The sequence below is a fragment of the Leucoraja erinacea genome, chromosome 1 (assembly GCF_028641065.1).
Source record: "Leucoraja erinacea ecotype New England chromosome 1, Leri_hhj_1, whole genome shotgun sequence".
Lineage (NCBI taxonomy): Eukaryota > Metazoa > Chordata > Chondrichthyes > Rajiformes > Rajidae > Leucoraja > Leucoraja erinaceus.
The window spans coordinates 161,427,027-161,453,779 of record NC_073377.1 but is presented as its reverse complement, the minus strand read 5'-3'; the positions used below and the strand labels follow the sequence as shown (position 1 = coordinate 161,453,779).

General features: G+C 42.4%; 2 protein-coding genes across 4 annotated transcripts in view; one reads left to right on the top strand and one right to left on the bottom strand.

The window, feature by feature from the left end:
- Positions 1-18,037, bottom strand: part of slc26a1 (solute carrier family 26 member 1) — a 44,812-nt gene extending 26,775 nt beyond the window's left edge. Inside the window, exon 1 of one of the 2 annotated variants that reach the window (XM_055646986.1) lies at positions 16,582-18,037. The gene's annotated coding sequence lies outside the window, so the exon portion shown is untranslated. Of the gene's footprint in view, positions 1-6,683; positions 7,122-16,581 lie in introns of those variants that run through there. The other variant, XM_055646995.1, reaches the window with a different exon arrangement.
- idua (alpha-L-iduronidase) overlaps positions 1-26,753 on the top strand; it is a 137,570-nt gene that overhangs the window by 47,142 nt on the left and 63,675 nt on the right. The gene's annotated exons all lie outside the window — the stretch shown is intronic.

Sequence of the window (26,753 nt, the reverse complement as noted above, 5' to 3'; positions counted from 1 at the left end):
GGTCTTGGTGAGACCACACCTGGAGTATTGCGTACAGTTTTGGTCTCCTAATCTGAGGAAAGCCATTCTTGCCATAGAGGGAGTACAGAGAAGGTTCACCAGACTGATTCCTGGGATGTCAGGACTTTCATATGAAGAAAGACTGGATAGACTCGGCTTGTGCTCGCTAGAATTTAGAAGATTGAGGGGGAATCTTATAGAAACTTACAAAATTCTTAAGGGGTTGGACAGGCTAGATGCAGGAAGATTGTTCCCGATGTCGGGGAAGTCCAGAACAAGGGGTCACAGTTGAAGGATAAGGGGGAAATCTTTTAGGACCGAGATGAGGAAAACATGAAACCCGAAACGTCACCCTTCTTCAGGACTGTTGCTTTAAGAGAGCTGAGTACATTTCATTCTTGTTTTACAAAGGATCACAGGCTCTATAAGAGCTATGGGCTCCCCCATGGCACAGAGTGCCATTTTCAATGTTTAGCTGGAGCATGTTCCTGCATGGTGTCTTCTTTCTGAGATATAAAGCTATGCCAGCTGAATTCTTACAAAAGAATCATTATTTTTTAAATTAAAGAGCACCAACATCCAACATATGTGAGGCATGATTCCCTTATGCATAGGAGCAAAGTCTGAATAACGGATGGATAAAATTAAGGTATCTTCCTTGGATTGCAGAAAAACTTGCATTGGGATGGGCAATAAATATGCTGTTGTTCTGGTTCACATAGAAACCAAAGATCCTATAACGGAACAAGATAGACCACTCCTGCTAAATGCAATGGGGCTGATGTGTAGTATGCAATGGAACGGAACGTGGGCCTTTTTTTCATCCATTTCCGTAACCCAACCCGACCCGACTCGCAGTGTAATCAACGTTGCGGGGGAACAGTTTGTGTTAACAAATTAAAATTCTGAAAATGAGAAGATTTTTACCAAATAACTTTTATTTTTACGGGGATGTTTCCATAACCGGCTTCCGTCTCCGCACTAGTATCCTACGGGATCTTTGGTGCGGAGACGGAAGCCGGTTACGGAAATGGGGCCTTAAATTACCCATGAATCTGCCCATGACCGTACTAGGTCTTTTTCGTCGAGTGGACCATCTTGCTTGCTATAGGATCTTTGATAGAAACTTGATGTACTGTTGGATCTGAGGGTGAGGCTATGCTGGGGGTTTGTGAATCTAGGGTTGAAATTAAAATGCAGAATTTCAAGGGAAGGGGATTTTCCTGGAGCTGTGTGCAACAGAGTTGAATTCCTGGCTGAAAGAGACAGGGGTCTCCATATCTAGGACACGAACGTACCAATATTGGGAAAGGAGAGCGCTGTTCCACGGTGATGGGCTGCACCTCCCCTTGTTTAAAACTAAGTGGAATAACAAAGGTTGATTGTATATGGAGGTTTACAATGAAAACTTTAGGGAAGGGTTAGCTGAGAGAAACGTTACAGATTTAAAGGGAAAGATCAAAGCCATATTGAGCAAAATCAGATTAAAGATAAGAAGGATACAAAAAAATAATAGTAATAGTATATTGGTGTACAAAGTAAAATTAATTTTAAGACATTAATAATAAAGGCATAAGCCACAAAAAATCTCATCAACTATTAGAACTATATTTGGAAACAGAAGTGCTGTTATTGAGTTTCTGGCGAGGATGAATTTATAGACCATTGTACCTAAATGTATTAAGCATTAAAGACAAAAAGACATTATACTGACACAAATGGAGAGAAATTGGCTTGATCGAACAGCTGTTACTCGTGGCCAAGTGTGAACTGTAGATTCCAGGGTTTCTCACCTTTAGGAAAAGGCAGTCAAAGTGAGAAATTAGGTAAATAAGTTGATGGGTATGATAGCATTGTTAATAAAGGTTTACTTAATGTCAATAGTGAACAATGATCTTGGAAAACAAAAGCATTGATATAGATCTAAGAGATTTCACGGAGCAACAAACTCCGATTAGTGGTTTCTGCCCTGCTTTGATGTCAGCTCACATGGAGAGAGGGAATTAAAAGAATCATACAGCAAGAAAACATGCCCCCCAGCTCAACTCATCCATGCCAATCAATATGGCCACCTAAACTGTTCCCATTCTCATGTGTTTCACCCCTATCCCTCTTAAAAGTAAGTCGAGCTTTTGGCAAATCTTTGGCAAAGTGATCAGATGGGGATTTGAATCCTCATTTAGTCTGAGCAAACCAAATTGGCAAAGTAGTTTTGGGAACAATTTTATAGGGAGGTTGCATGGCAGTTGGGTCACGACCCATGAACCGTACTGTTGCCACCCTATGCCAAATGGAGTACACGCGATGAACTGCTGGTACGCACTGACCATTGTTTCCAGCGTAGTGGGCCCGTTAAAATCCGCCGAAATCGGGATAAGCGTGAGAGACATTTATCCTACTTCAGAATTCCTAAAGTGAGGAGAAATTATGGTAGATAGAAGCGAGAGCTGAAGGGACAACAACAGCCAAAGTGCTTGGCTGTTGTTGGCCATTTGCTCACTGCACTTCATCAACAGTAAGGCATTATATATGGTTTTTCTTGATTTCTTTGGCCTCTAAAAAGTTTCAGAAGTGATAAATCTAGCTGTAAAATTTAAAAATCGCCCATGGTTCTCGTGGGTTTTTACATACAAAAAGAAAACGTCTCTGAAGCAAAATTTACAACCAGATTTATCATTTCTGAGACTTTTTAGATACCAAAGGAATCAAGAAAAAACACAAATAATGCTTTACTGTTGATAAAATGCAGTGAGCAAAGCAATAAATTCCCAATATTTTCAATTTTGATATCTGCATGGCCAAGCACTTTAGCTGTTGTTGTCCCTTCAGCTCTCGATTCTCTTTACCTTCATTTCGCTTCACTTTTGGAATTCTGAAGTTGGGTACATGTCTCTCACGCTTACCCCGATTTCCGCAATTTTTTTCCAGCGCAAAAATTCAACATTTTGGCGTTTTTTAACAGGTAGGAAAGTACACGTTTCGTGTATGAACAACATATACCGGAAGCTGCGATGTCCTCCAGATGGATTGAGCGGCTCCGTGCGTCAAGCCCTATGACCCTGTGACCTTACCTTACGTGCAACCCACCCTATATAATGCATTCAGATCTGTTCCCTGATGCAATACACCATGAAACCAACTCAGGAACAATCTATTTTATTCCTGTATGTGAGATAAGATTAATCAGTAATCTCAAAGTTAGGGATTGTCTTGAGGAAAGTAACTACAACATGATAGTTATGTATTCAGTACGTAGAGTTCACAATTGAGTCAACAACAAGTCTTGAACTTACATTAAGCTTATTAAGTTGAGAAATATGGTTGAAAATAAACCAGGAGTAATGATTCATCGTATTATTTTTTAGCATTGGGATATTATTATGAACCAGCTGCGAATAACAGAAAAAATGAATACAGGAATTGAAAGTAAACACCATTTCTCCTTACTGAGAGTCGTGCAAATCATGCTGCATTCTAAAATGAATTCATGCTAATTCTTAGGAGTATTAAAGATGCCTTTAAAGGAAGATCAAATTCATCTGCAATTGGTATCAGAATTAACAATAAATTGAGAAGAATTGCAAGACCCTTAAAAATACTTTGGAAAAAAGTTTTTTTTTATAAGAATTCTTTAGAGGCAGAGACAGGAGAATTTTTTAAAACTAGAATAAAGGAATCATAGGATTACACATTAAAGCTTCCTATAAAAATGAGAACTAAGAACTGGTTGACGGGGGTGGTTGGGGGGGGGAGACACAACCACACTAAAACATATGGGGTGATGCTATATGACGATTGTAAAAACACATTCATTATACACATCTGGAGTACAGTGAATCACCCTGGGCACCACACTTTGTTAATTATATCTTACGCTTGGGTGGAAGGCTGTGTAGATTTACCAGGATTCTCCCAGGACTGCCAAGATGAAATTATAATCACACAAATAGCATGCCTTGGAATCAAACTGTTTAAGAGGTGATATATGATTGAAGTTTTCCAACTATTACAAAGACATTGAGAAAGTTCATATATTCCTATGCATTTTGGGATTCTATAACCAGAGAACATGGACTACAAATTGGAGCTGGGTATTTCAAAAATGAGGTTAAGGAATGCTTCTACATGTAAAGAATGATGACATTTGATGCTAGGTGAATTATTGGTTTACAATCTGTATTGGTTATCACCCAGAGAGTTGTGAATCTGTAGATTTCACCCAGAGAGTTGTGAATCTGTGGAATTCTTTGCCACAGATTGATGTGAAGGCTAATTCACTGGATATTTTCAAAGAGTTAGATATAGCTCTTAGGGCTAAAGGAATCAAGGGATACAGGGAGAAAGCAGGAACAGGGTATTGATAATGGATGATCAGCCATGATCATATTGAATGACGGTGCTGGCTCAAAGGGCTGAATGGCCTACTCCTATTGTCGATATTTCTATGCAATTGTTAGATATTTTGTTTGCCAATGGAATTAGGAGCAAAAGGGATAAAATTGTTATAGAATGTAATAATACACCTCATATAATTTTTACTGGACTAAAAGGCCTATTCATCTTTCTGTATGATTGGGATTTGATAAGGAGAATGAGACACAAGGTAGTCGCATCTTTCACTTCTGCCACTCGCTATGACTAGGTTCAAGCATTCCATGCCAAGAGCCAGCTCTCCCATTGCATATGTGATGTGTGCCCCATTTCTGCACACATATGTATCTTCTCCTCTGGAAAGGTACTGTTACTCCCACAATCACTCCCTCAATGTCTTGTAGTTACAAGTGATCGAGTGCAGACTTAAAAGCATAAAGACTAACTTTTAACCACTGCAAGCCATTTACATGATTCAGTGTTAATGTTAAGTTTAAAAAACCCTGCAAAAGCACCCAACAGCCTAAAGCCCCTGTCCCACTTACATGTCCTTGGCACGCTAAGGCGCGACGGACTTCATGCGCCCGCACAGCCGTCTGGAGCGCGTGACGTCATTTGAAGATGGACACAAAATGCTGGAGTAACTCAGAGGACCGGCAGCATCTCTGGAGAGAAGCAATGGGTGATGTTTCGTGTCGAGACTCTTCTTCAGTCTGAAAGAAGGGTCTTGACCCGAAACGTCACCCATTGCTTCTCTCCAGAGATGCTGCCGGTCCCGCTGAGTTACTCCGGCATTTTGTGTCTATCTTCAATTTTCTTGGCCCCGCTCTGGGAGTAGAAGTGGGGGCGGATCCGGACCGCAACGGCCGTGAGCCCCAGGCCGAGCTTGGCGATCGTTTGCCTGCTTCTGCTGCTGTTGAAGGTGAGACGTTGCGTCGCGCCAGGGTCTTGGGCCTGTCCCACTTTGGCCATCATTTACGCGACAGGCCATTGGCACGCAAAGATTTTGTTCGCTACAAAAATTTCGGAGCCCCGCGCGATGTCATGCACAACTACATACCCCTCCGCGCTTCTCAGTGGGACCGGCCCCGCGCGGCCACACGATGCCCGTGTGCCTCGACGAGTAAATGAGACAGGCCCTTAACTGAACAAGGGTCTCGACCCGAAACATCACCCATTCTTTCTACACAGAGATGCTACCTGTCCCGCTAAGTTACTCCAGATTTTTGTGCATATCTTCAGCCTAGCTACTGAAGTTTACAGTCATTTAAAGTAGGAAGAATAACAAAGTTTGTCTCCATTGAATTGAATTTATTTCACAGTTTTAATTATAGAAAATGCCAATAGCACTTCATTGAAGCATAATCAAGTTTTAAATTCATTTTCTGATGTGTGGTCTTTGCAAACAAGGCCAGCAATTCCCCTAGAGAAGATGATCATAAGCAACCTCCGTACAGTGTTGTGGTCCAAGTTATGACGATACTCCCACAACTCTGTTGGTAAAGGGAATTGCAGAATATAGATCCTATGATGAGGAGGGAATGCTGATGTATAGGACGATGACATGGAGGAAGACTATAATAAGAAGGATTATATCTTTGGACCAGCATCTAACGGTTTGGCAAAAGCTTTGAGGATGAGGGGTGAGCTGAGCAGTGAAGAGATTTGCAGAGTGAAGGAGACGGTGGCAAGCTGAAGAAATTCAAAAATTCATGCAAAGAAGAGTATTAACATTGGAGAAGGAAGATGGATAGAGATGGAAGATAAATTACTGTGATTCCATTTACATTTAGTGACATTCTGTTCTCTGTGGCTAGTTTATATCCTTACTGAAGAATGATGAACAAAATTAAACATAGTGTTCTAGATATGATCAGGGTGTTTAAACATTTATGGAGCCTTATATCCCACCATAGTGTTTGCTTACTTCCTTGCTTAATCATACTTTACACCAAACAGGATGAAAAATGATGCATCAATGTTTGCACTAATTGCATAAATATTCTGCATTTACAGATTAGCAAATAGTTTAGGCTATCTCTTACTTTCCTGTCTCTAGTTATTGTCTTTGTCTCGTCCCCATACCAATTGCAAGTAACTTATATGCCGTATTTTATCTCGCTAAGATTACCTCATTGTACATATTTTGTTCCGTCACTGCTAGTAAGGTCGCTTAAAATGATCATTTACCTGAAACTTGATCCGATCAATTGACGACTTAAGGTAGTCTTTTCCAACATGATGACAAAGCTGACAATTATGTATGACAAGAACCGTACTTTAAAAAAAAATCTATTTTGATATTTACTTACCGATATTTGGTTGTTTATTTTCTGTCATATCAAACGACAAATCAAGATTGAACAAGCTTGGTATTTTTTCTGTGTTCTAGCGTAATATGTAATGTGCAAAATCTGGTATGAAGTAAAGGTGCAATCAGTGCACCCAGACCTTGAGTGGCTAAATGAAAATCTATCCCATATTTACCTCAGCCGTTATCAGCCACTCCTTTTTATTTGTTTACTGTTACAATAGGTTGATTTATTTTATCAGTATATGTGGCAATCACTAAATCTTTTTTTAACATTATTGGTATGCTGTTTTATTTATTTCCAATCAAAAATCGTAGTTAAATCGCTCATTTGATTTGACTGGAGACTTTGCTCTCGAGCCGCTTGGTTCTGGAACGATCTTTGAAAATGTATGGTGTTCAGATATAATGCAGCTTGACTGATCTGTGGATTATTTGTCTTACTGGATTATTTGTCTTACTTACTGGCTGATCAATTAGTTAGCTTGTACCAAATGGCCACTCATTTCTTCCTCTGCAGTGCTTGGCTTTGGAGAATCGCCATTTGGTTCCCCATTTGGTAGCAGCAATACAGAAGATTGTAAAATGGGTCAAGAACAATATTCAACATCATTATCATGTTTTAGTTCAAGAAAGAAGTACAAAAACATGACCTGCGCAGCTCCCCAATGAGACTAGGCCAAAGTCCCTGCACCTGCCAATTAACCACTACACGGCAATCAAAGAGATTGCTGCCCTAAATTCATTTGCTTGTACAAAACCACAAGAGAGAGAATATCATGCGTTGGGAGTTGTTTGAGTAGTGTGCTATTGGTTCTGAACCTAACCTGTGAGGTGCCCAATGTTATCAAAGTAATTTTAATCATGAATAAAGCAAAAATCTACCACAGTGGTCTGCTATGACTCTCAGCTGTAATCCAACAATCCGTATTATTTGTAGTCAGTATTTCGAGCTTTCAGCTTCATTTTTTGTCAATTGAGGCTGAATTATGTATAGCGTGACCACAATGAAGAACTGAAACAGGGAAAACATCAAGTGTATTGACACGGGTTGAAACCAGAAACACTAGTCCAATTTTGTGTGATTTCGCTAAGAAATAATTTCTAACTTTATAGGTCTGCCACACCCCTCCAGATATGCTGCCTGTATGGTCAAGGTTATTTAATTTATAATCAGCTGCTGCAGTACTGCCCTTGTCCTCTGAGGCAGAGATTGCAATTGATTGTGTCTGAAACACCAATTGTCATCCCTGTGTAGGAAGGAACCGCAGATGCTGGTTTACATCAGAAATAGACACAAAATGCTGGAGTAACTCTGCGGGCAGGTGGCATTCCTAGAGAGAAGGAATGGGTGAAGTTTCGGGTCAAGATCCTTCTTCAGACTCTGAAGAAGAGTCTCAACCCGAAACGTCACCCATTCCTTCTATCCAAAGATGCTGCCTGTCCCGCAGAGTTACTCCAGCATTTTGTGTCTAACGTTTCTGTCATCCCTGCCTTCCCAAGTTGTTGGCCATCCAAGGAGAAATCAGTGACAGTTGCCTCTTCCAGGTCATCTCCCTAATGCAGCAATGGGTTGCCTAATCTGGCATATTGGTCACACCGCTCACAAGATCTAGAGGAGCAGGCATAGATTGCCACAGTCTCCTTTTAAACAATCCACTTGTCGATCAGAGCCTGATTATCATCTACCTCCTGAAGCAGGGTAATCCCCGATGTTGCTCATCATTCAGATAACACATCTCTCAAATGTATTACAAACGTAACTTCCTGGTCAGAGGTTTCACCAGACCTTTCCCGATTCCTTCCACCTTCTCTTGAAAGTCTCCCTTCTCCCAATCATATCGGAGATCCCTACGTACTCTCACCACTAAGCTCATGTCTACACTTAAACAGATATGGCTGTAAGTATAAATTTAGAATATTGTTTTGGCACCGGCCATAGCTCTCTGGAGCTTTTTCAATAGCTATTCTATGAATTCTTATAAAAAAATCAGTTACTCCAATTTTCTTTAACAACCTGATATCCTGATATCTAAACCAATTGCCAAATAGCCCTCTAAATCATATAATTCCTATAACCATATAACAATTTGAAGCACGGAAACCAGGCCATACTCGACCCTTCTAGTCCGTGCCAAACACATAATCTCCCATAGTCCCATATACCTGCGCTCAGACCATAACCCTCCATTCCCTTCCCATCCATATAACTATCCAATTTATTTTTAAATGATAAAAACGAACCTGCCTCCACCACCTTCACTGGAAGCTCATTCCACACAGCTACCACTCTCTGAGTAAAGAAGTTCCCCCTCCTGTTACCCCTAAACTTCAGTCCCTTAATTCTCAAGTCATGTCCCCTTGTTTGAATCTTCCCTACTCTCAAAGGGAAAAGCTTGTCCACATCAACTCTGTCTATCCCTCTCATCATTTTAAAGACCTCTATCAAGTCCCCCCTTAACTTTCTGCGCTCCAAAGAATAAAGCCCTAACTTGTTCAACCTATCTCTGTAACTTAGTTGCTGAATTATGGTGTTTAAGATTACTAGTAAATCTCCTCTTGTACTCTCTCTGAGTCTTCGGATTCCTTTGAAGTAGCAACACTGTTTGAAGGAGGGGCCCAGATCTTACACCAACTCTAAATGCGAGGTAGTCCTTTGGTAACTTGCCCATATTGAGAGCCAGATTTCTTTGTGAAAAAATGAATAGAAGTATTACCCCAGGGCTCATGTCATCAACTCTGTTTAAAGAAGGGTCCTGACCCAAAACGTCACCTACCCATGTTCTCCAGAGAGTCGACCTGATCTGCTGATCCACTCTAGCTTTATTTCCTTATTATGTAAACCAGCATCTGCAGTTCCTTGTTTTGAAACACTGTTTATTTCATGTGCATCGGAACAATATGCTGCTATCACCCTATCCAATCTTATGATTAATGAGAGATTTTAAAAAAAAGAGGAATTTTTTGTTCATGAAAAAAAAAATAATTATTATTAATATACACCTGCATATATAAACTGAACTTTTTTTGTTTATTATGGTGTTTACAGAGTACTATGTTTACATATCTGTTGTGCAGCTGAAAGTGAGAATTTAATTGTTCCGCTATGACAATGAAACACTCTTGACTTGAGCCTTGACTCTTGATCTAGAGTTGTATCACCAACTCCAAAGGAAGCTGACTGTGCGCTGATGTATTTTGCAGCCAATGAGTTTGCCAAGATTTCTCTTTGAAAACATAAATAGAAGTGTTATCAACTTGCGTATTTGTGAAATTCTACTGCACAGGCTTCCTTGTTTACACTTCAACAGAGAACTGCGAAATTTTCCAAGTAGCACGTTTGTGCAATACTGAACAATTAATTATTGCAAACTATACATTTCCAAGGGAAATTACAAGCAAATACCACATCCAACCAGCATGCAAAAACATAAGTTCAGGTTAACGTCAGGGTACAGGTTTGGTGCTTCTGTTTAACAGTGATCTTTTACCCCAGGGATCGGCAACCTTGTTCTGCATAGGGGCCAGGATGCATGTCTGTGAGCGGTTGGCGGGCCACATCAATCACGTGTACACATGGATCCCACACCCATCCCACCCCGGGTGGCAGGGATCAAATCACGTGTTCACAGAAGGTGCATGGCCGTGCCAGCAGCTTTGCACAGGATGCGGTACAGCCAGAGCTCGGCGCTCGGCCGCACTCAGTCGGTGCTCGGCGCTGCGGGCCGGATGATTTCGGGTTATGGGTTGCCAACCCCTGCTTTACCCCATCTAGGCAAATTACTTCAGTCTTTACAACATTTAATGCAGGGGTCGGCAACCTACGGCCCTCGGGCCGAATGCGGCCCGTAACCAGAAATCATCCGGCCTGCAGGCGGATTTCTTTTCCCGCATTCATCCGGTCCTCGGTCGTATACATTTTTTTTTTTACATTCATCCGGCCCGCGATCGTAATTTTTTTTCCCGCATCTAGAAGTGTGGTTGCAGCGGCTGCGGTGCCTGCTGCTCAACGCGCGCGCCCCAGAACCATTCCCTCCACAGATACCGCCTAGCCCGCTGAGTTCCTCCAGCACTCTCTGTGTTTTTTATTTAACTCTGAACTTGAAGATAGCTGGAGGAACTCTGCGGGACAGGCAGCATCTCTGAAGAGAAGCCATGGGTGACGTTTCTTGTCGAGACCTTCAGCATTATGCGTTGCCCGTGCATCAAACCCGATCACACCTGCGTACGTCCGCGTGTGTGAGTAAGTGTGAATCTGCGTGAGTTAGTGCCAGCGTGCATGCCCGAGAGACGGGAAGTGTCCACGCTGCTCTGCCTCGGGTCTTTATTCCCAGTGAGCAGAATTCTTCCAACTTCCATGGACTCCCAGCTGAACCCAGCTCCAAAATAAATTCCAAATATGAAACCTGAAACGATGCCACTTGATACAAATCCACATTAAAAACTTGAGACAACCCGCAAGCAACGAACAACTCATTTATCTTCAACGAAAGCCACTTTAAGAAATAATGAATATACGCCCACTCTTTCTGACCTGTTGATGTATAAATCTCCACATTATTTTGTAAACTGGACGTTACTTGTTTGAACTCATTATTACGAAATAGACTCAAAACTCGATGCAACACTAGCCAGTAACTGACTTCAATAATTAATCATATGAAATGTACTGCCGATATACATCCACTATTCATATACATGAAATAAACAGGTCTCCTGAAGAAACGGTCCTGGAGCACCCGATTGTGTATTCGGACAGTAATTTGTACCTAGACATTCAGCTACAAGTCACAAGACTCTTGTGTGGGAAGGTACTGCAGATGCTGGTTTACACCAAAGATAGACACAAAATGCTGGAGTAACTCAGTGGGACAGGCAGCATATCTGGAGAGAAGGAACGGGTGATGTTTCGGGTGGAGACCCTTCTTCAGATAATCACAGTGTTTAAGAAGGAACTGCAGATGCTGGAAAATCGAAGGTACACAAAAAAGCTGGAGAAACTCAGCGGGTGCAGCAGCATCTATGGAGCGAAGGAAATAGGCAACGTTTTGGGCCGAGACGCCGAAGGGGTTCGGCCCGAAACGTTGCCTATTTCCTTCGCTCCATAGATGCTGCTGCATCCACTGAGTTTCTCCAGCTTTTTTGTGTACCTTCAGATAATCACAAGTACTCTCACCGACGAGACTTCAGTTCAGTCTGAAGAAGGTTCTCGACCGGAGACGTCACCCATTACTTCTCTCCAGAGTCGCTGCTTGACCCACTGAGTCACTCCATCAATTTGTGTCTATTCACAAGTATTCTTTGTATCTCTGGAATATAGATCCCGTGGAGGCATTGTATGAAATTATATAACTGGTTTGGACTGATGGGGGGGATGGGAGAGGTGGAGTGTCTGCTGTCCATATGCTTTCTGTAAGAGTAGTCAATTTACTGCCATTGTTCATGCCTATAAAACCGAAGAAGGGACTCGATTCGAAATGTCACTCATTTCATCTCTCCAGAGATGCTGCCTGTCCCGCTGAATTACTCCAGCAATTTGCATCTACCTTCGATGTAAACCAGCATCTGCAGTTCCTTCCTACATTGTACTAGTAAATCTTGTCTGCGCTCTCTGCCATGCTTTCGCGCTGCACAGTGCAGTTCCCGATATCCCAGCCTTAATGAAACCAATATTTTAACAAAGTTCAACACAAGCTCTTTGCCTTTGTACCCAGCACCTTCAGTTATGCAAACCATGCAAATGGTTGGCATTGTTGATCCTGCATATTGTGCATTGGTCATTGTGCATATACTGCATAGTGGAGTATCTTGCTCCGCGCTATGATCTTTGGCTAATGCTCCGGGTGGTGTCCTCGAAGGGGCGGGATCCATGTGGACACGTGATTTGTCGCCTGCCATCCGGGGGCGGGATGGGGGTGGGGTGGGAACATTTGCATTTTTCAGCTTGAAATTGTGCAATATGGTGCAAACTGTAGCGAGTCTTTTAACTTACACTTGAATGCAATATATATGCTTTAAATTGGATTGGACTGTTTTTGAAAGGGGGGAGGCTGTGCGATTACTGATCACTGGCCTTGGGGGTACCCGTTGAGGGAGTGGAGCAACCAAGTGGAGAAGAAGGGGGTGTGTCCCCTCCCAGGGTAGGAACTTTTAGAAATTTGATGTATTAAAATCAATGTTTTAGTGCACTGTAGAAGTATGATTTCAATGTTTTTTGTATGAAGTATTTTTAAGAGGTAACTTTTTAAGGGGTAACTTTATCCACACCAAGGGTGCTGGGTGTATGGAACAAGCTGCCAGAGGAGGTAGTTGAGGCAGGGACCATCCCTACATTTAAGAAAAAGTTAGACTGATACATGGATAGGACAGGTTTGGAGGTATGGACCAAAAGCAGGTAGCGTAGCTGGGACATGTTGGCGGGTGTGGGCAAGTTATACCGAAGGGCCTGTTTTCACACTGTATCACTCTATGACTACATTATACCTCCACCATGCGTGAATGCTTCAAAATCAAGTGATCGAGTTTTATTGCCATATATTCAAGCATAGAAACATAGAAAATAGGTGCAGGAATAGGCCATCGGCCCTTCGAGCCAGCACTGCCATTCAACATGATCATGGCTATTCATCTAAAATCAGTACCTCTTTCCTGTTTTTTCCCCATATTCCTTGATGTCGTTAGCCCCAAGAACTAAATGTAACTCTCTCTTGAAAACATCCAGTGAATTGGCCTGCACTGCCTACTGTGGCAGAGAATTCCACAGGTTCACAACTATCTGTGTGAAGAAAGTTTGTCCTCATCTCAGTCCTCACTGCCCCCCCCCCCATTATTTTTAAACTGTGACCCATGGTTCTGAACGCCCCCAACATCGGGAACATTTTTCCTGCAGTTACAGTAAGTGAAAATCTAGCAGGCAAGCAGGATGCTTTCACCAACCACCCCCATTTGAAGCCCACTGTCTTCCACCGTTTCTACCCAGTGCTTGGTACTTACTTCCAGCAGCCACTGGTTGTCCTCCAGGATGCACCGAGCCGCAGCCTGATCCATGCTGGTCACCTGGGCGAATTCGGCACAGAGACTCTCTCTCTCTCCCCCCCTCTCTTCCGCTCTCTCTCCTCTCAACCCCCCTCTCTCTCCCCCTCTATCTCTCCCCTCCCCCTCTCTTCCCCCTCTCTCTCTCTCTCCTCTCTCCCTCTCTGTCTCTCCTCTCCCCCCTCTCTCTCCCCTGTCTCCCCCCTCACTCTCTCCCCTTCCCTCTCTCTTCTGTCTCCTCCTCTCTCTCTCCCCCCTCTCTGTCCTCTCTTCCCCTCTCTCTCTCTCCCCACTGTCTCTCTGTCTCCTTCCCCTCTCTTTCTCTCCACCTCTCTTTGAGAGTCTGTCCCTTCGGCACAGAGACTCTAGCTGCAGCGGCGTGACGCTTCCGACGCCTCCGACGGCCCGGGACTTCACTATACGACAGGCCGGAGCTGGAGCGAGTGATTTGTCAGTCCCGCAAACACTCGACTGCTCGGCAAACACTCACCAGTCCCGGCTCCCCGCATCTGTTCCCGCCGCTGGTTCTGCTCCCATCCCTCCCTCAGCCCCGGCTCTCCAACACCCGCGGACCATGCAGTTTATCCGAGTTTTGACATTTTCGTTGATCACAGAATTTCTCACCACAGAGCGTGAGAAATTTCTGATCAGCGTGAGGGCGTGAGAGTTTGCTTGAGGGCGTGAGTCTCACGCTCAAAGCGTGAGAGTTGGCAGCCCTGGTATTAGGAACACAGCTTGTTTAGTGTATATTTAATATTTTGAATGAGGTTCAAAGGTATAATCGTAAAAGTTACTGATGCAGAAAACAAGCAAAAAAAGTAGAAATAGGGAATTGCAAGTGCTGCTTTACCAAGGACAAACACAAAATATAGGAGTAATTCAGTGGGCCAGGCAGCATCCTTACATAACATGGATAGGGACCCTTCATCAAATAGGAAGTGGCTTTGTGAATAGTAGCAGATTTCAAAAGGATTTCTACTAAATAGAAAAGTGGACAGATACCTGGTCGATTATTATTAAGTCTCAAGTGACTTCTTGAAGGCGGATAGAGATGAGGGAAAGGACTGTAGCTAACTGGTGCAGTTTTTAAAGAGATGCAAGATTAGAAGGAACTGGGATCTTCCCATTCATAAATGCATAAATCTGACAAAACACTGACAACGCTGTTAGTCAAAAAACCACATACACGTTCCCCAGCTTTTATAAATAGAAAAATCGTACAGCAAAGCAAGGAAGTTGTAAAATCGCATTCTAGGCATCAACTGTATTAGTATATATTCTTCAGAGCAAAATATACTGGCAAAAAAGTGCCAAGATATTAGAGACTGCACAGATGCAATTTACCGAAGTGAAACAAGATTGTTGACTTCTCTCCATAGCTACCCCTTCCTATCAGCATTTCCTTCTCCAGTCCTGCACTCTTCTTACCTAGGTCACTAGAATAACCAAGATTTCCTGTGCTCCTCCATAAACTGCTCTGCCAATAACTGTCTTGACATATCTCTTGATAATCTGAAGTTATTAGAATCTTTACCTCACTCCTACTGTGTTGAACTTTCATTGCCACTTTCATTTCACTGCCACTTTCATTTCACTGCACATCTCGTATGTGTATGTGACAAATAAACTTGACTTGACTTGATTCAATCTATTTTTTTAACCAAGATGTTAACATCTGAATATTTCCTCTTTTGTCTCAACTTTAAATGTAAATTCATTCAGGATAATCTGTGTAATTGATCCCTGTCTAAAACTGTATCAATCTTGTTTCTTTAAAATTAAGTTACATGTTCATATGTCCATTCTGATAATTGATACATAGTTTGAAATATAAAAAAAGAACATGGCTTGAAGATCTCTGCATTATGGAATCTGTGGTGCCATCAGTATACAGAGTTGACAGCTGTGTTTCACTCAATCTAGTTTTAATTCGCTTCTGTGTTCCTTGGTTAATGAGAGTTTTCAAGAAGTCCTTCATTGCTTGGCCCTTCATTTTATGGTCAGCTGTTTCTCCAGTACTTGGAATAATATATTTTTGTTTTCATCCTGATTGTATGACCATATTAGCTTGACTGTTTTTGCTTTTTAGTATGACCTCCTAACAATTTCTATAATACTTCCTCATAAGGTAATTAGTTCAAAAGGGATAGGAGTAGAATTAAGCCATTCGGCCCATCAAGTCGTCTTCGCCATGCAATCATGGCTGATCCAGTTCTCCCTCCTAACTTCACTCTCCTGCCTTCTCACCATAACCTCAGACTCCTGTACTAATAAATCTATCTATCTCTGTCTTAAAAATATCCACTGACAGCCTTCTGTGGCAAAGAATTCCACAGATTCACCACCTCTGAAATTTCTCCTCATCTCCTTCCTAAAAGAATGTCATTTAATTCTGAGGCTATGACGTCTAGTCCTAGACTCTCCCACTAGTGGAAACATCCTCTCCACATCCACTCTATCCAAGCCCTTCACTATTCTGTAGGGCCTCAACATTACATCCCTGTTTTTGTATACAAGCCCTCTTGAAATAAATGCTATCATTGAGTTTGCTTTCTTTACTACTGATTTGACTTGCAGATTAACATTTTGGGAATCCTGCACCAGCACTCCCAAGTCCCTTTGCACCTCCGATTTCTGGATTCTTTCCCCATTTAGAAAATAGTCCATGCCTTTATTCCTGCAACCAAAATGCATGACACCACACTTTGCTACACTATATTCCATCTGCCACTTATCTGTCCACTCTCCCAACCTGCCCAAGTTCTTCTGCAGAGTCTCTGCTTTAATGATTTTTCTGTAATTTAACTTCCTCTAATTGTTCCTCTCATCGCTGAAAAGAACCTGAGGTAATATAAAATAATTCTTACCCCCACAAATAGTAGATTGTGGCACAGATTGTCTTGCTTTGCTTTTGGTGGATTAAACAAATTTGAAGAGACTATAAAGCATTTTTGGCTTTCCTCACTATGTGCAGAGCTTTAACAGTTCCGTAATATTTATAGATCATCCTTAGTGTGATCATTTATCAGATTTTCTTCTCGGTATAAATAAGTGATGGATTTTAATTTAACTACCAAACAGTAAAACATTGAATATTTATTAGTGTGAGAGGTTTCCTAAAAATATGTGCTCTCGATGACCTCCCAAGGAGTTGAAGTGCATGAATAGATTTTAGTCATGATTTTCAAAGATTAACTACATTAACTTGCAGCGGCTTCACAAATTGGTTATTCAGCATTTCTCAAATGTATTGCAGTTGTGATCCTTAAGTGCCTGTCCCACTTACGCATTTTTTTCGGTGACTTGCCGACACCCGTCATAGTCGCAGCAGGTCGCCGAGAAATTTCGAAGTGTTGAAAATCCAGCGGCGCCCAGAAAAAGGTACGACTCTTTGGGCGACTACTCACGACCATACAGGCGTCACCTCACGATGACGGGTGCCGGCAAGTCGCCGAAAAAAATCGCATAAATGGAACAGGCCCTTTTTAATTTACATTTGTTGCCATCGTATCCAAATCTGGATGGGAAAGAAGAACTTTTGTTATAAAATGTTTTTTTTCTATGAATGTCAGAAAACATTTCTACTTGCTTCATGGAGTCACAGAGCACAAAATAGGGTCTTTGGCCCAACTTGTCCAAGATGCCCCATCTATGCTAATCCTATTTGCCTGGCAACATCCTCATAAATCTTCTCTGCACTCTTTCCAGCTTAATGCCATTCAGCTTGGTGACCAAAACTGAACATAATACTACAAATGTGGCCTCACCTATGTTTAATTTAGTTTAGTTTAGAGATACAGCGTGGAGACAGGCCCTTCGGCCCACCGAATCTGCGCCGACCAGCAATCCCCGCACACACTAATGCTATCCTATACACACACTAGGGACAATCTGCAATTATACCAAGCCAATTAACCTACAAACCTGTACGCCTTTGGAATGTGGGATGAAACCAGAGATCCCGGAGAAAGTCCACGGAGTTCACGGGGAGATATACAGATAAGTACCCGTGGTCAGGATGGAACCCGGGTCTGTGGCGCTGTAAAGCAGCAACTCTTCCGTTGCGCCACCATGCCAGCCACATGTTGTACAATTGTAACATATCACCCCAACCTTATACTCAATACTCTGACTGATGAAAGCCAATGTCACAAAAGCCGTTTTAACCACCTATGATGCCACGTTTATAGTACTGTGTATTTGAACTCCTAGATACGTCTGCTGTACAACACACTGCCCAGGGCACTTACCATTCATAGTGAAGGTCCTACCCAATGCAATGCAATGCAACACCTCACTCTTATCTCAGTAAACTCCATTAGTCATTCTTCAGCCCACTTGCCCAACTGATCAAGATCCTGCTGAAATTATACCACCACTTAAAGCACCCCATTTACCCCAATTCTTTGTTTATTAATCTTCAGGATGTAGACACCACTGCAAAGCCAGCATTTGTTCATCCATAATTGTCCCCGAGGCCATAGGAGGAAATATTTTTGAACCTTTGCAATACTCATCCAAGTCATTCAGGAGAGGAGTGTAGTGTGATCTCTCCATCAAGGAAACTGGTGCACTTGACAAATTGAATGAGCTCTTTGAATTTCTTTCTGAAGCATTGCTGGATGTGGAAAGAACCAGTGTTTAAGAAGGAACTGCACACGACCAGTGTTTAAGAAAGAACTGCAGATGCTGGAAAATCGAAGGTACACAAAAATGCTGGAGAAACTCAGCGGGTGCAGCAGCATCTACGGAGCGAAGGAGATAGGCAACGTTTCAGGCCGAAACCCTTCTTCAGTCTGATAGGGGGAAAGAATCACTTTGACTTAGTGATAAAGACACAATGATACATTTTCAAGTTCGAATTGATAGAGAGTTATGGGCCTGTCCCACTTAGGCGACTTTTTAGACGACTGTAGGGGACAATGCAGTCGCCACATGGTCGCCACATGTTTGTGGGTGGTTGCCGGGGAGTCGCCTTCATGGTCGTGAGGAGTTCCCGCATTCTGGGAACTAGTCGCGGCCTCATTATGGTTGCCGTGATTTTTTCAACATGTTGAAAAATTAGCGGCGAGCAGAATGAAGCCGCCATGGAGAGTAGCGAGAATTCTCGTGCCTTAGGTGGGTCGCAAGGAGGTCCTAGTGGGTTGCCAGGAGGTCGAAGGTTCTCGTAGGTTGTAGCCGGTGCTGACCGGTGAATTTCATTGGCTCATTGGGGAAAAAAACGTAATCAGTAGTTTTCAGAACCAGGGATAACCGGCCGGTAATGTTGAATGTCTGCCGAGCTTCACAGCCGTCATAGGCTTCTTAAAAGTTGTCTCCACTCCTTCTCCCTCCTTCTCCCCCCTCTCCCCCCTCTTTTGAAGGACTTACGATACACTGTGCTTTAGTCGTCTTAATTTCAGCGCCAACCTTCCTGTTCATCACGGTGTGTGGCTGTATCACATTGGCTTTGACCGTGTGAATTTCACTCAAACAGTGCTCCCCCCGCATGCCCTGTCCCCTGCCTGCATAACGGGCTGATGAAGGAAGCGATGTATGTGTGTGTGTTTCACTCTGACAGTCGCCGGCAGTAGTCTGAAAAATCGCCTATGTGGGACAGGCACATTAATGGGAACCTGCAGTTGTGCCAGATCCCTTATCTTGCTTCGTGGTAGAGTCTGCAGGTTTGGGATGTGCTGTGGGAATAGACTAGCAAGTAATTGTGGCCAGAGTGCATGGTTTGTGAAGGGAGGGAATGTTTACAGTGGTTGTGGCTCAAGTGCTTTCATGACGTCAAGGACAATCGGACTCACCTCATCTCTGCAAATCAGCTTTTTTCCCCCCTGTTTGATGAGCTCTGGTTCATAGGTCGTGCAAACTGTGCATAATTGAGCGATTATAACGGTGCTACTTGATAGAACCATCAATAACACCTCTATCACTTTTCTGATGATTGAATGAACTACTTGGGTGCTTGAACTGCATTATTTATGCTCTAGATCGTGTGGGCATACCTGGAAATTTCCGCATGATTGGGAACATGCCCGGTGTTGCAATGCTACTGGAATAGTTTGGCTAGGGATGCAGGCGGTGTTTCAACACAAGTCTTCTTTACTTCTGTCTGAAGAAGGGTTTCGGCCCAAAACGTTGCCTATTTCCTTCGCTCCATAGATGCTGCTGCACCCGCTGAGTTTCTCCAGCACTTTTGACTACCTTCTACTTTACTTCTTGCAGCATCCTGTCTTGCCCCATTGCATTTGATGTGGTTTAAACCACATTGGTCGAATACTGGCTTCTTCGATAGTGGGGATCTCAAGAGAAAGCCAAGGCAATCTATCCATTCAGCACATTTGGCCTGATAAATTTACAAATGTTTTGGCCTTACTTTAGCACGGGGCAGTGAGAGGTTAAAGATGTCTGTGAATAACATCTGCCAGCTGATCTGCACAGGTCCAAAGTTGTGGCAAGGGATCCATTATTTGCTTTCCACGGATTCACTCTCAGAAAGGCCGATCTTACGTCAGCCACAGCAGCCATTGCTACAAGCGCAATCAAGACTGGACAATCTACCACTGGCGGGTGACAATCTACCACTGACCTGTTCAAAATGGGCGTAGAATGCATTGATTTCACCAGGTTGGGGTCAGCTTTTCTGTTCTTTATCATTCTGTGGTGAATAATGTTCCATTAAATACCATGTTCTTTCAGCAAAACAAATTGTCTCTGAAAGTTTCATCATGAGCTTCCACACAAGCTACTTGATGTAGCAAACATTAGAAACTGCTTCATCTCCATCGACTTTATGCCACGCAGCATTGGGACAATAGCCAACATAATTAAGGACCATTTAATTTCCACTCATTCGCACTTCTTCCCTCTCCCATTGGGATGAAGATATAAAAGCACATACTACCAGATGTAGGAATTGGATGCTTCTACCCCACTGTTAATGGACTAGTGAACTATACTCTGCGTTCTGTACTCTGCTATTTTGCTTCGTACCACCTGCCGTACTTGTGTATAGCTTGATTTATACTCATGTATAGTGTGATTTGACACACCATACACAAATAAAAATATTTCTTCCATCGAACGTGTCCAAAGACAGGCAGCTCGATTTGTTACTAACACCTATGAGAGAGAAGCGAGTGTTACCAAACTTCTGAATTCTCTGGGGTGGAACCTTCTCCAAGACAGACGTGAAGCTCACCCTTTGACCTGTTTTTACAAAATGTTAAATGGTCAGCTCGACATAGATTACTAGACCTACACCAAACCCAAACCAATTAGGAGCAGAAGAGGGCATTCGATCCAATTTGTGATTCCAGCTACCAAGACAGATGTGTACAGCAATTCGTTCTTCCCCCGCACAATTAAAGCATGGAATAATCTCCACCCAACTATAGTTACCCAACCAGATGCAACTAAATTTAAGGTAGCTCTTTCTTCCCAATAACCCTTTCTGGCTTAAGCCCTCCCTTCACCACCTCCAGTTTAAATTCCATTTGGAATATTTTGGAGGACCAAGAGACCAAGAACCAAGACAGGATAGCGTACAAATAAAGCTCTTCAGACTTAAGAATGGTCTCGACCCGAAACGTCACCCATTCCTTCTCTCCAGAGATGCTGCCTGTCCCGCTGAGTTACTCCAGCATTTTGCGTTTACCGGTAATTTGTCTGTCTTTCCTATAACACAGTTGGCTTATCTGCCTCTTCCATTTCCATTTCCATTGCAAGTAAATCAGTCCTTACTATTAGATTTGTTTGAACCATAAGAAATTATATAACAAATGTTCAGATACATTTCTAACTCAATAATAATTCTAATTCAATAGTAATATCATTCAAAAGATGCAAATTAAGCTCCAGTTTTTTACTATTACTTAATTCACATAATGGTGTCAGTCATAGAGTGATACAGTGCGGAAACAAGCCCTTTGGCCCAACTTACCCACACCGGCCAACATGTCCCAGCTACACTAGTCTCACCTGCCAGCATTTGGTCCATATCCCTCCAAACCAGTCCTATTCATGCTAACTGCTTCCTAAATGTTGGCATAGTCCGTCCCTCAACTATCCTCTCTGGCAGCTTGTTCCATACATCCACCACCCTTGATGTGATAAAGTTACCCCTCAGATTCCTTTGAACTCTTTTCCCCTTTACCTTAAACCTATATCCTCGTGTCCTTAATTCAACCACTCTGGGCAAGAGACTGTGTGCATCTACCCTATCTATTCCTCCCATGATCTTATACACCTCTATCCTCCTGCACTCCAAGGAATAGTCCCAGCCTACACAACCTCTCCCTATAGCTCAGACCCTCTAGTCCTGGCAACGTCCTCGTAAATCTTCTCTGTACCCTTTCCAGCTTGACACCATCTTTCTTATAACATGGTGCCCAGAACTGAACACAATATTCTAAATGCGGTCTCAAGAACGTCTTATACAACTGCAACATGACCTCCCAACTTCTATACTCAATACTCTGGCTGATGAAGGCCAATGTGCCAAAAGCCTTTTTGACCACCCAACCTACCTGCAACTCCACCTTCAGAGAGCTATGCACGTGCACTCCCAGATCCCTGTGCTCTACAACACTACCCAAAGCCCTACCATTTACTGTGTAGGTCCTGCCCATGTTAGACTTCCCAAAATGCAACATCACACATTTTTCTGCATTAAATTCCATCAACCATTCCCCAGTCCACTAGGCCGATTGATCAAGATCCTGCTGCAATTTTTCACAACTAACTTCACTACGTGCAAAACCACCCACTTTTGTATCATCAGCAAACTTGTAATCTTGCAGTGTATGTTCTCATCCAAATCATTGATGTGGATGACAAACAGTAACGGGCCCAGCACTGAACCCTGAGGCACACCACTAGTCACAGGCCTTCAGTCTGAAAGCAACCTTAGAAAAAATAGAAACATAGAAAAAATAGGTGCAGGAATAGGCCATTTGTCCCTCGAGCCAGCACCACCATTCAATATGATCATGGCTGATCATCTAAAATCAGTACCCTATTCCTGCTTTTCCCCCCATATCCCTTGATTCCTTTAGCCCTAAGAGCTTCCACCATCACCCTTTGCTTCCTACCATGAAGTAAATGTTCTATCCATTCAGCTATTCTTGGATCCCATGCAATCTAACCTTCCAGAGCAGCCTACCATGAGGAACCTTGTTGTTGCATTACTGAAATCCAGTCTTCAAAAATCCACGTCTTCAAAAATCTCAATCAGATTTGTGAGACCGACCTCCCACATACAAAACCATGCTGACTATCCCTAATCAGCCGTTGTCCGTCCAAATGCCTGTATATCCTATCCCTCAGAAAACCCTCTAGTAACTTTCCAACTACAGATGTTAAGCTCACTGACCTATAGTTCCCAGCATTTTCCCTGCAGCCCTTCTTGAGTAGAGCCACAACATTTGCCACTCTCGAGTCTTCCGGCGCCTCCTGTATTTACAGATGACTCGTAAATTTCAACCAGGGCTCCACCAATTTCCTATCTGGTTTCCACAATGTCCTCTGGATATATATGATCAGGCACTGGAGGTTTGTCTAGCTTCATGCACGATGGTAGCTTCAGCACCTCTTTGACCATAACACTAACTCCATGAAATGCCATTATGATTTCCCAAGACCATGATGTAATTCCAAATGTACTTAAGTGGACAAACACAATTATCTTAGAATTCATAACATTTTCTACCCTGACTTAGTTTACTTAATCTTAATTTTGAGTGAGGTACATGATGGTCTCCGTCAAGTCACTCTCAAAATGTATAACTGATACAACTGTTGTACAAGATGTTGGTGAGGCAACATTTGGCTTATTCTGTTGAGCTTTTGTATACCTGCTATGGGAAGAATGGCATCAGATGATGATGTACATGGAATGAACTGCCAGGGGAGGCAGGTGCCAAAGCACATTTATAGGACATTTAGACAGGTGCATTGATAGGAGCTTTTTAGAGGGATATAGGTCAAATACAGGCAAATGGGACAAGCTTGGATGGGGCATCTTGTTTGGCATGGATGAATTGGGCTGAAAAGATTGATCCCTGGGATGGCGGGACTGTCATATGAGGAAAGAGTGAAAAGACTAGGCTTGTATTCAATGGAGTTTAGAAGGATGAGGGGGAATCTTATAGGAACATATAAAATGATAAAAGAACTGGACAAGCTAGATGCAGGAAAAATGTTCCCAATGTTGGGCGAGTCCAGAACCAGGGGCCACAGTCTTAGAATAAAGGGGAGGTCATTTAAGACTGAGGTGAGAAAAAACTTTTTCACCCAGAGAGTTGTGAATTTATGGAATTCCCTGCCACAGAGGGCAGTGGAGACCAAGTCATTGGATGGATTTAAGAGAGAGTTAGATAGAGCTCTAGGGGCTAGTAGAGTCAAGGGATATGGGGAGAAGGCAGGCACGGGTTATTGATAGGGGACGATCAGCCATGATCACAATGAATGGCGGTGCTGGCTCAAAGGGCAGAATGGCCTCCTCCTGCACCTATTTTCTATGTTTCTATAAGAACCTGTTTCTGTGCTCTATGATTCCATAAAATTAGCAAAATAGCTTTGCAATTGGAGTGTATTCCCATTATCTGACTAAAGACCAGGATGAGAGAGTAGGATGGAAACTATCACTGCAGCAGTTCATGAGATGTGTCAGGTCCATTCTTGCTTGCATAAAAAAATAAGTTTCAGTGGCAGTAAGCATGAAACTATCCGATTGGACCATTAGCAACTCAAACAATACAGAACTTAGTTCTGCACAAGTGTAGCCATTTTAGAAACTGAAATGCTGGTGAGACTGCTATCACCATTATTCCAAATTATGTATTTCAAAGTTAAATGTTATATATTCCAAAGTTGAATGGATATTAATAATTAATCTTTTCTTACTCGGGAGAAGGTCAGTATGTAAAAGGTAATCAGGACGTTTATATAATAATGTTGTATAATGATATAATGTTGAGATAGAGTTCTTATCAGAAAGTACAATAGTCTTGCCCTACTGATTACAGCAAAATAAATCATTTAATTCTTTCTATGATATCTCTCAGATTCAGAAGTTCAAGGTATTTAGTAGGTAAGTTTCTGCAAAACACTTTAATTGGCCAACCAAGGTCCCATGGGAAATGATGAAGTATAAAGTTTAAACTGATAAATGATATGAGGTCTCAGCCAGAAATAACAATATTGTATTTACAATTGACAATATAAAAAAAAGTAATGGAGCAGAGTTCAGGATAGATAGAGCTCTGTAGAGGCATAGGTGAGGGGGAACTAAAATAACTGTAGTAGGTGCAGCAGTGACAAATGAGAAATGGCATGAAACAGACAGCATCAATGCAAAACAAAATGGCAAATGCGGTAAGTCTGGAATAAAATGGCAAACAGCGCAACAGGTCTATGGACAATGCAATTGCCTTAGCCCCACACTCATCCCTGAAACACCTGGATAAGAGAGACACTTACATCAGACTCCTATTCATAGACTTGAGATCTGCCTTTAATACCATGATACCATCCAAGCTTATCGCCAAACCCGTGGGACATGATGTCAGCACTCATCTCTAAAACTGGATCCTCGACTTCCTGACCAACAGCCACAATTCAGTGAGGATAGGGGACAAATCATTCTCTACAATAATCCTCAACACTGGTGTTGCGCATTAATGCGTTCTCAGCCCCCTTCTTTACTCCTTGTACACCCACGACTGCATTGACGGTGCCAAAGTAGGGATGGTTGAAAACGTCAAAATCCCAGCAGTCAATATCACCAACAGTTTCTCCTGGACCACCCATATTGAAGCAACGACCAAGAAAGCACACCGATGCTTCTACCTCTTTAGGAAGTTCAGCATGTCTCACCAGCTTCCGATGTGGATGCAACCCAGACCATCATACAAACCAACCTCCATTCTATTGACTCCATTTATACCTCATGCTGCATCGGCAAACATGTGGCTGTGTGATACCCAATAGAAATTTCATTGACAGTGTAGGGTTGTGATCAATAAACTCTGATCTGCATAAAACTGCAAAGAAGAAGGTTATTAATTCTAGGTCAAACAACTGGAATACAGGGGTTAGATCTTTTGGCCCTTTTTTTAAACTTTTCCCTGCAGTTGGATTGAGTTTAAATTCAGTGCAGTCAAGTTTGGAGTTCTATTTTCATCTTGGGGAACTTCACTTTACTCATCCTCTTTATGATATCATAAGCTACAAGGAATGTGCCCTCACCCATTCAAAACCAGCACCCAATTGGTTTAATTCCAATCTGTCCACTTCTAGTTAATGTGATCAAAATTACAATATTTACTTATTTGCAATGCAGTATTGAGACTGTAAATACGGCACATCTTGTGCACAATACGTAACCGCATGCCATAACCTGAGAGACGGTGAATGACCAATATGCACATATGCACGCACACACTAATTGAGATTAACTGACACTAAGAAATTAATATTGAATTGCTAAACTTTCTATTCTGTTGTACTGCTTACAGCTGCAAGAACGTGTAGCAATCAATAAAGGGCTATAGGCCTATTGCCAGTTTATGTACAGGGACATACCCATCCATGCACTGTATACTTGTATTTATACTTATGCATTTTAAATATGTGTGTCATGTTTTATACTTTGGCTATATAACAATGTATTTTATCATGCCAATAAAGTTTTTTAAATTGAAAGTACAGCAGGCTCATTCTGAAAACATGACTATTTACATTATCCATGCCCCTCGTGATATTGTTGGTACGCATTGGGTAGAACTTAAAACAACACCAATAATCTGAAGCCTGCATTTGGCCCATACAGGATATGGGCCAAATGTAGGCTCCAGATTATTGGCATTGTACTGCTAAGGTGTTGTTATTTTTTTCTCGATGGGGTGAAGTCTTGGGTGTTTGAACTGCAGATGGGCAGATGAGGAAGCTGTGCCCCTTATAGCTGTCAGTAAGTTACTCAGCCTCCTGCACACTCCCATTCAGCATTTGCAGATATAGTCCTCAAACCTAGTGGTCTAATGGGCTGCAG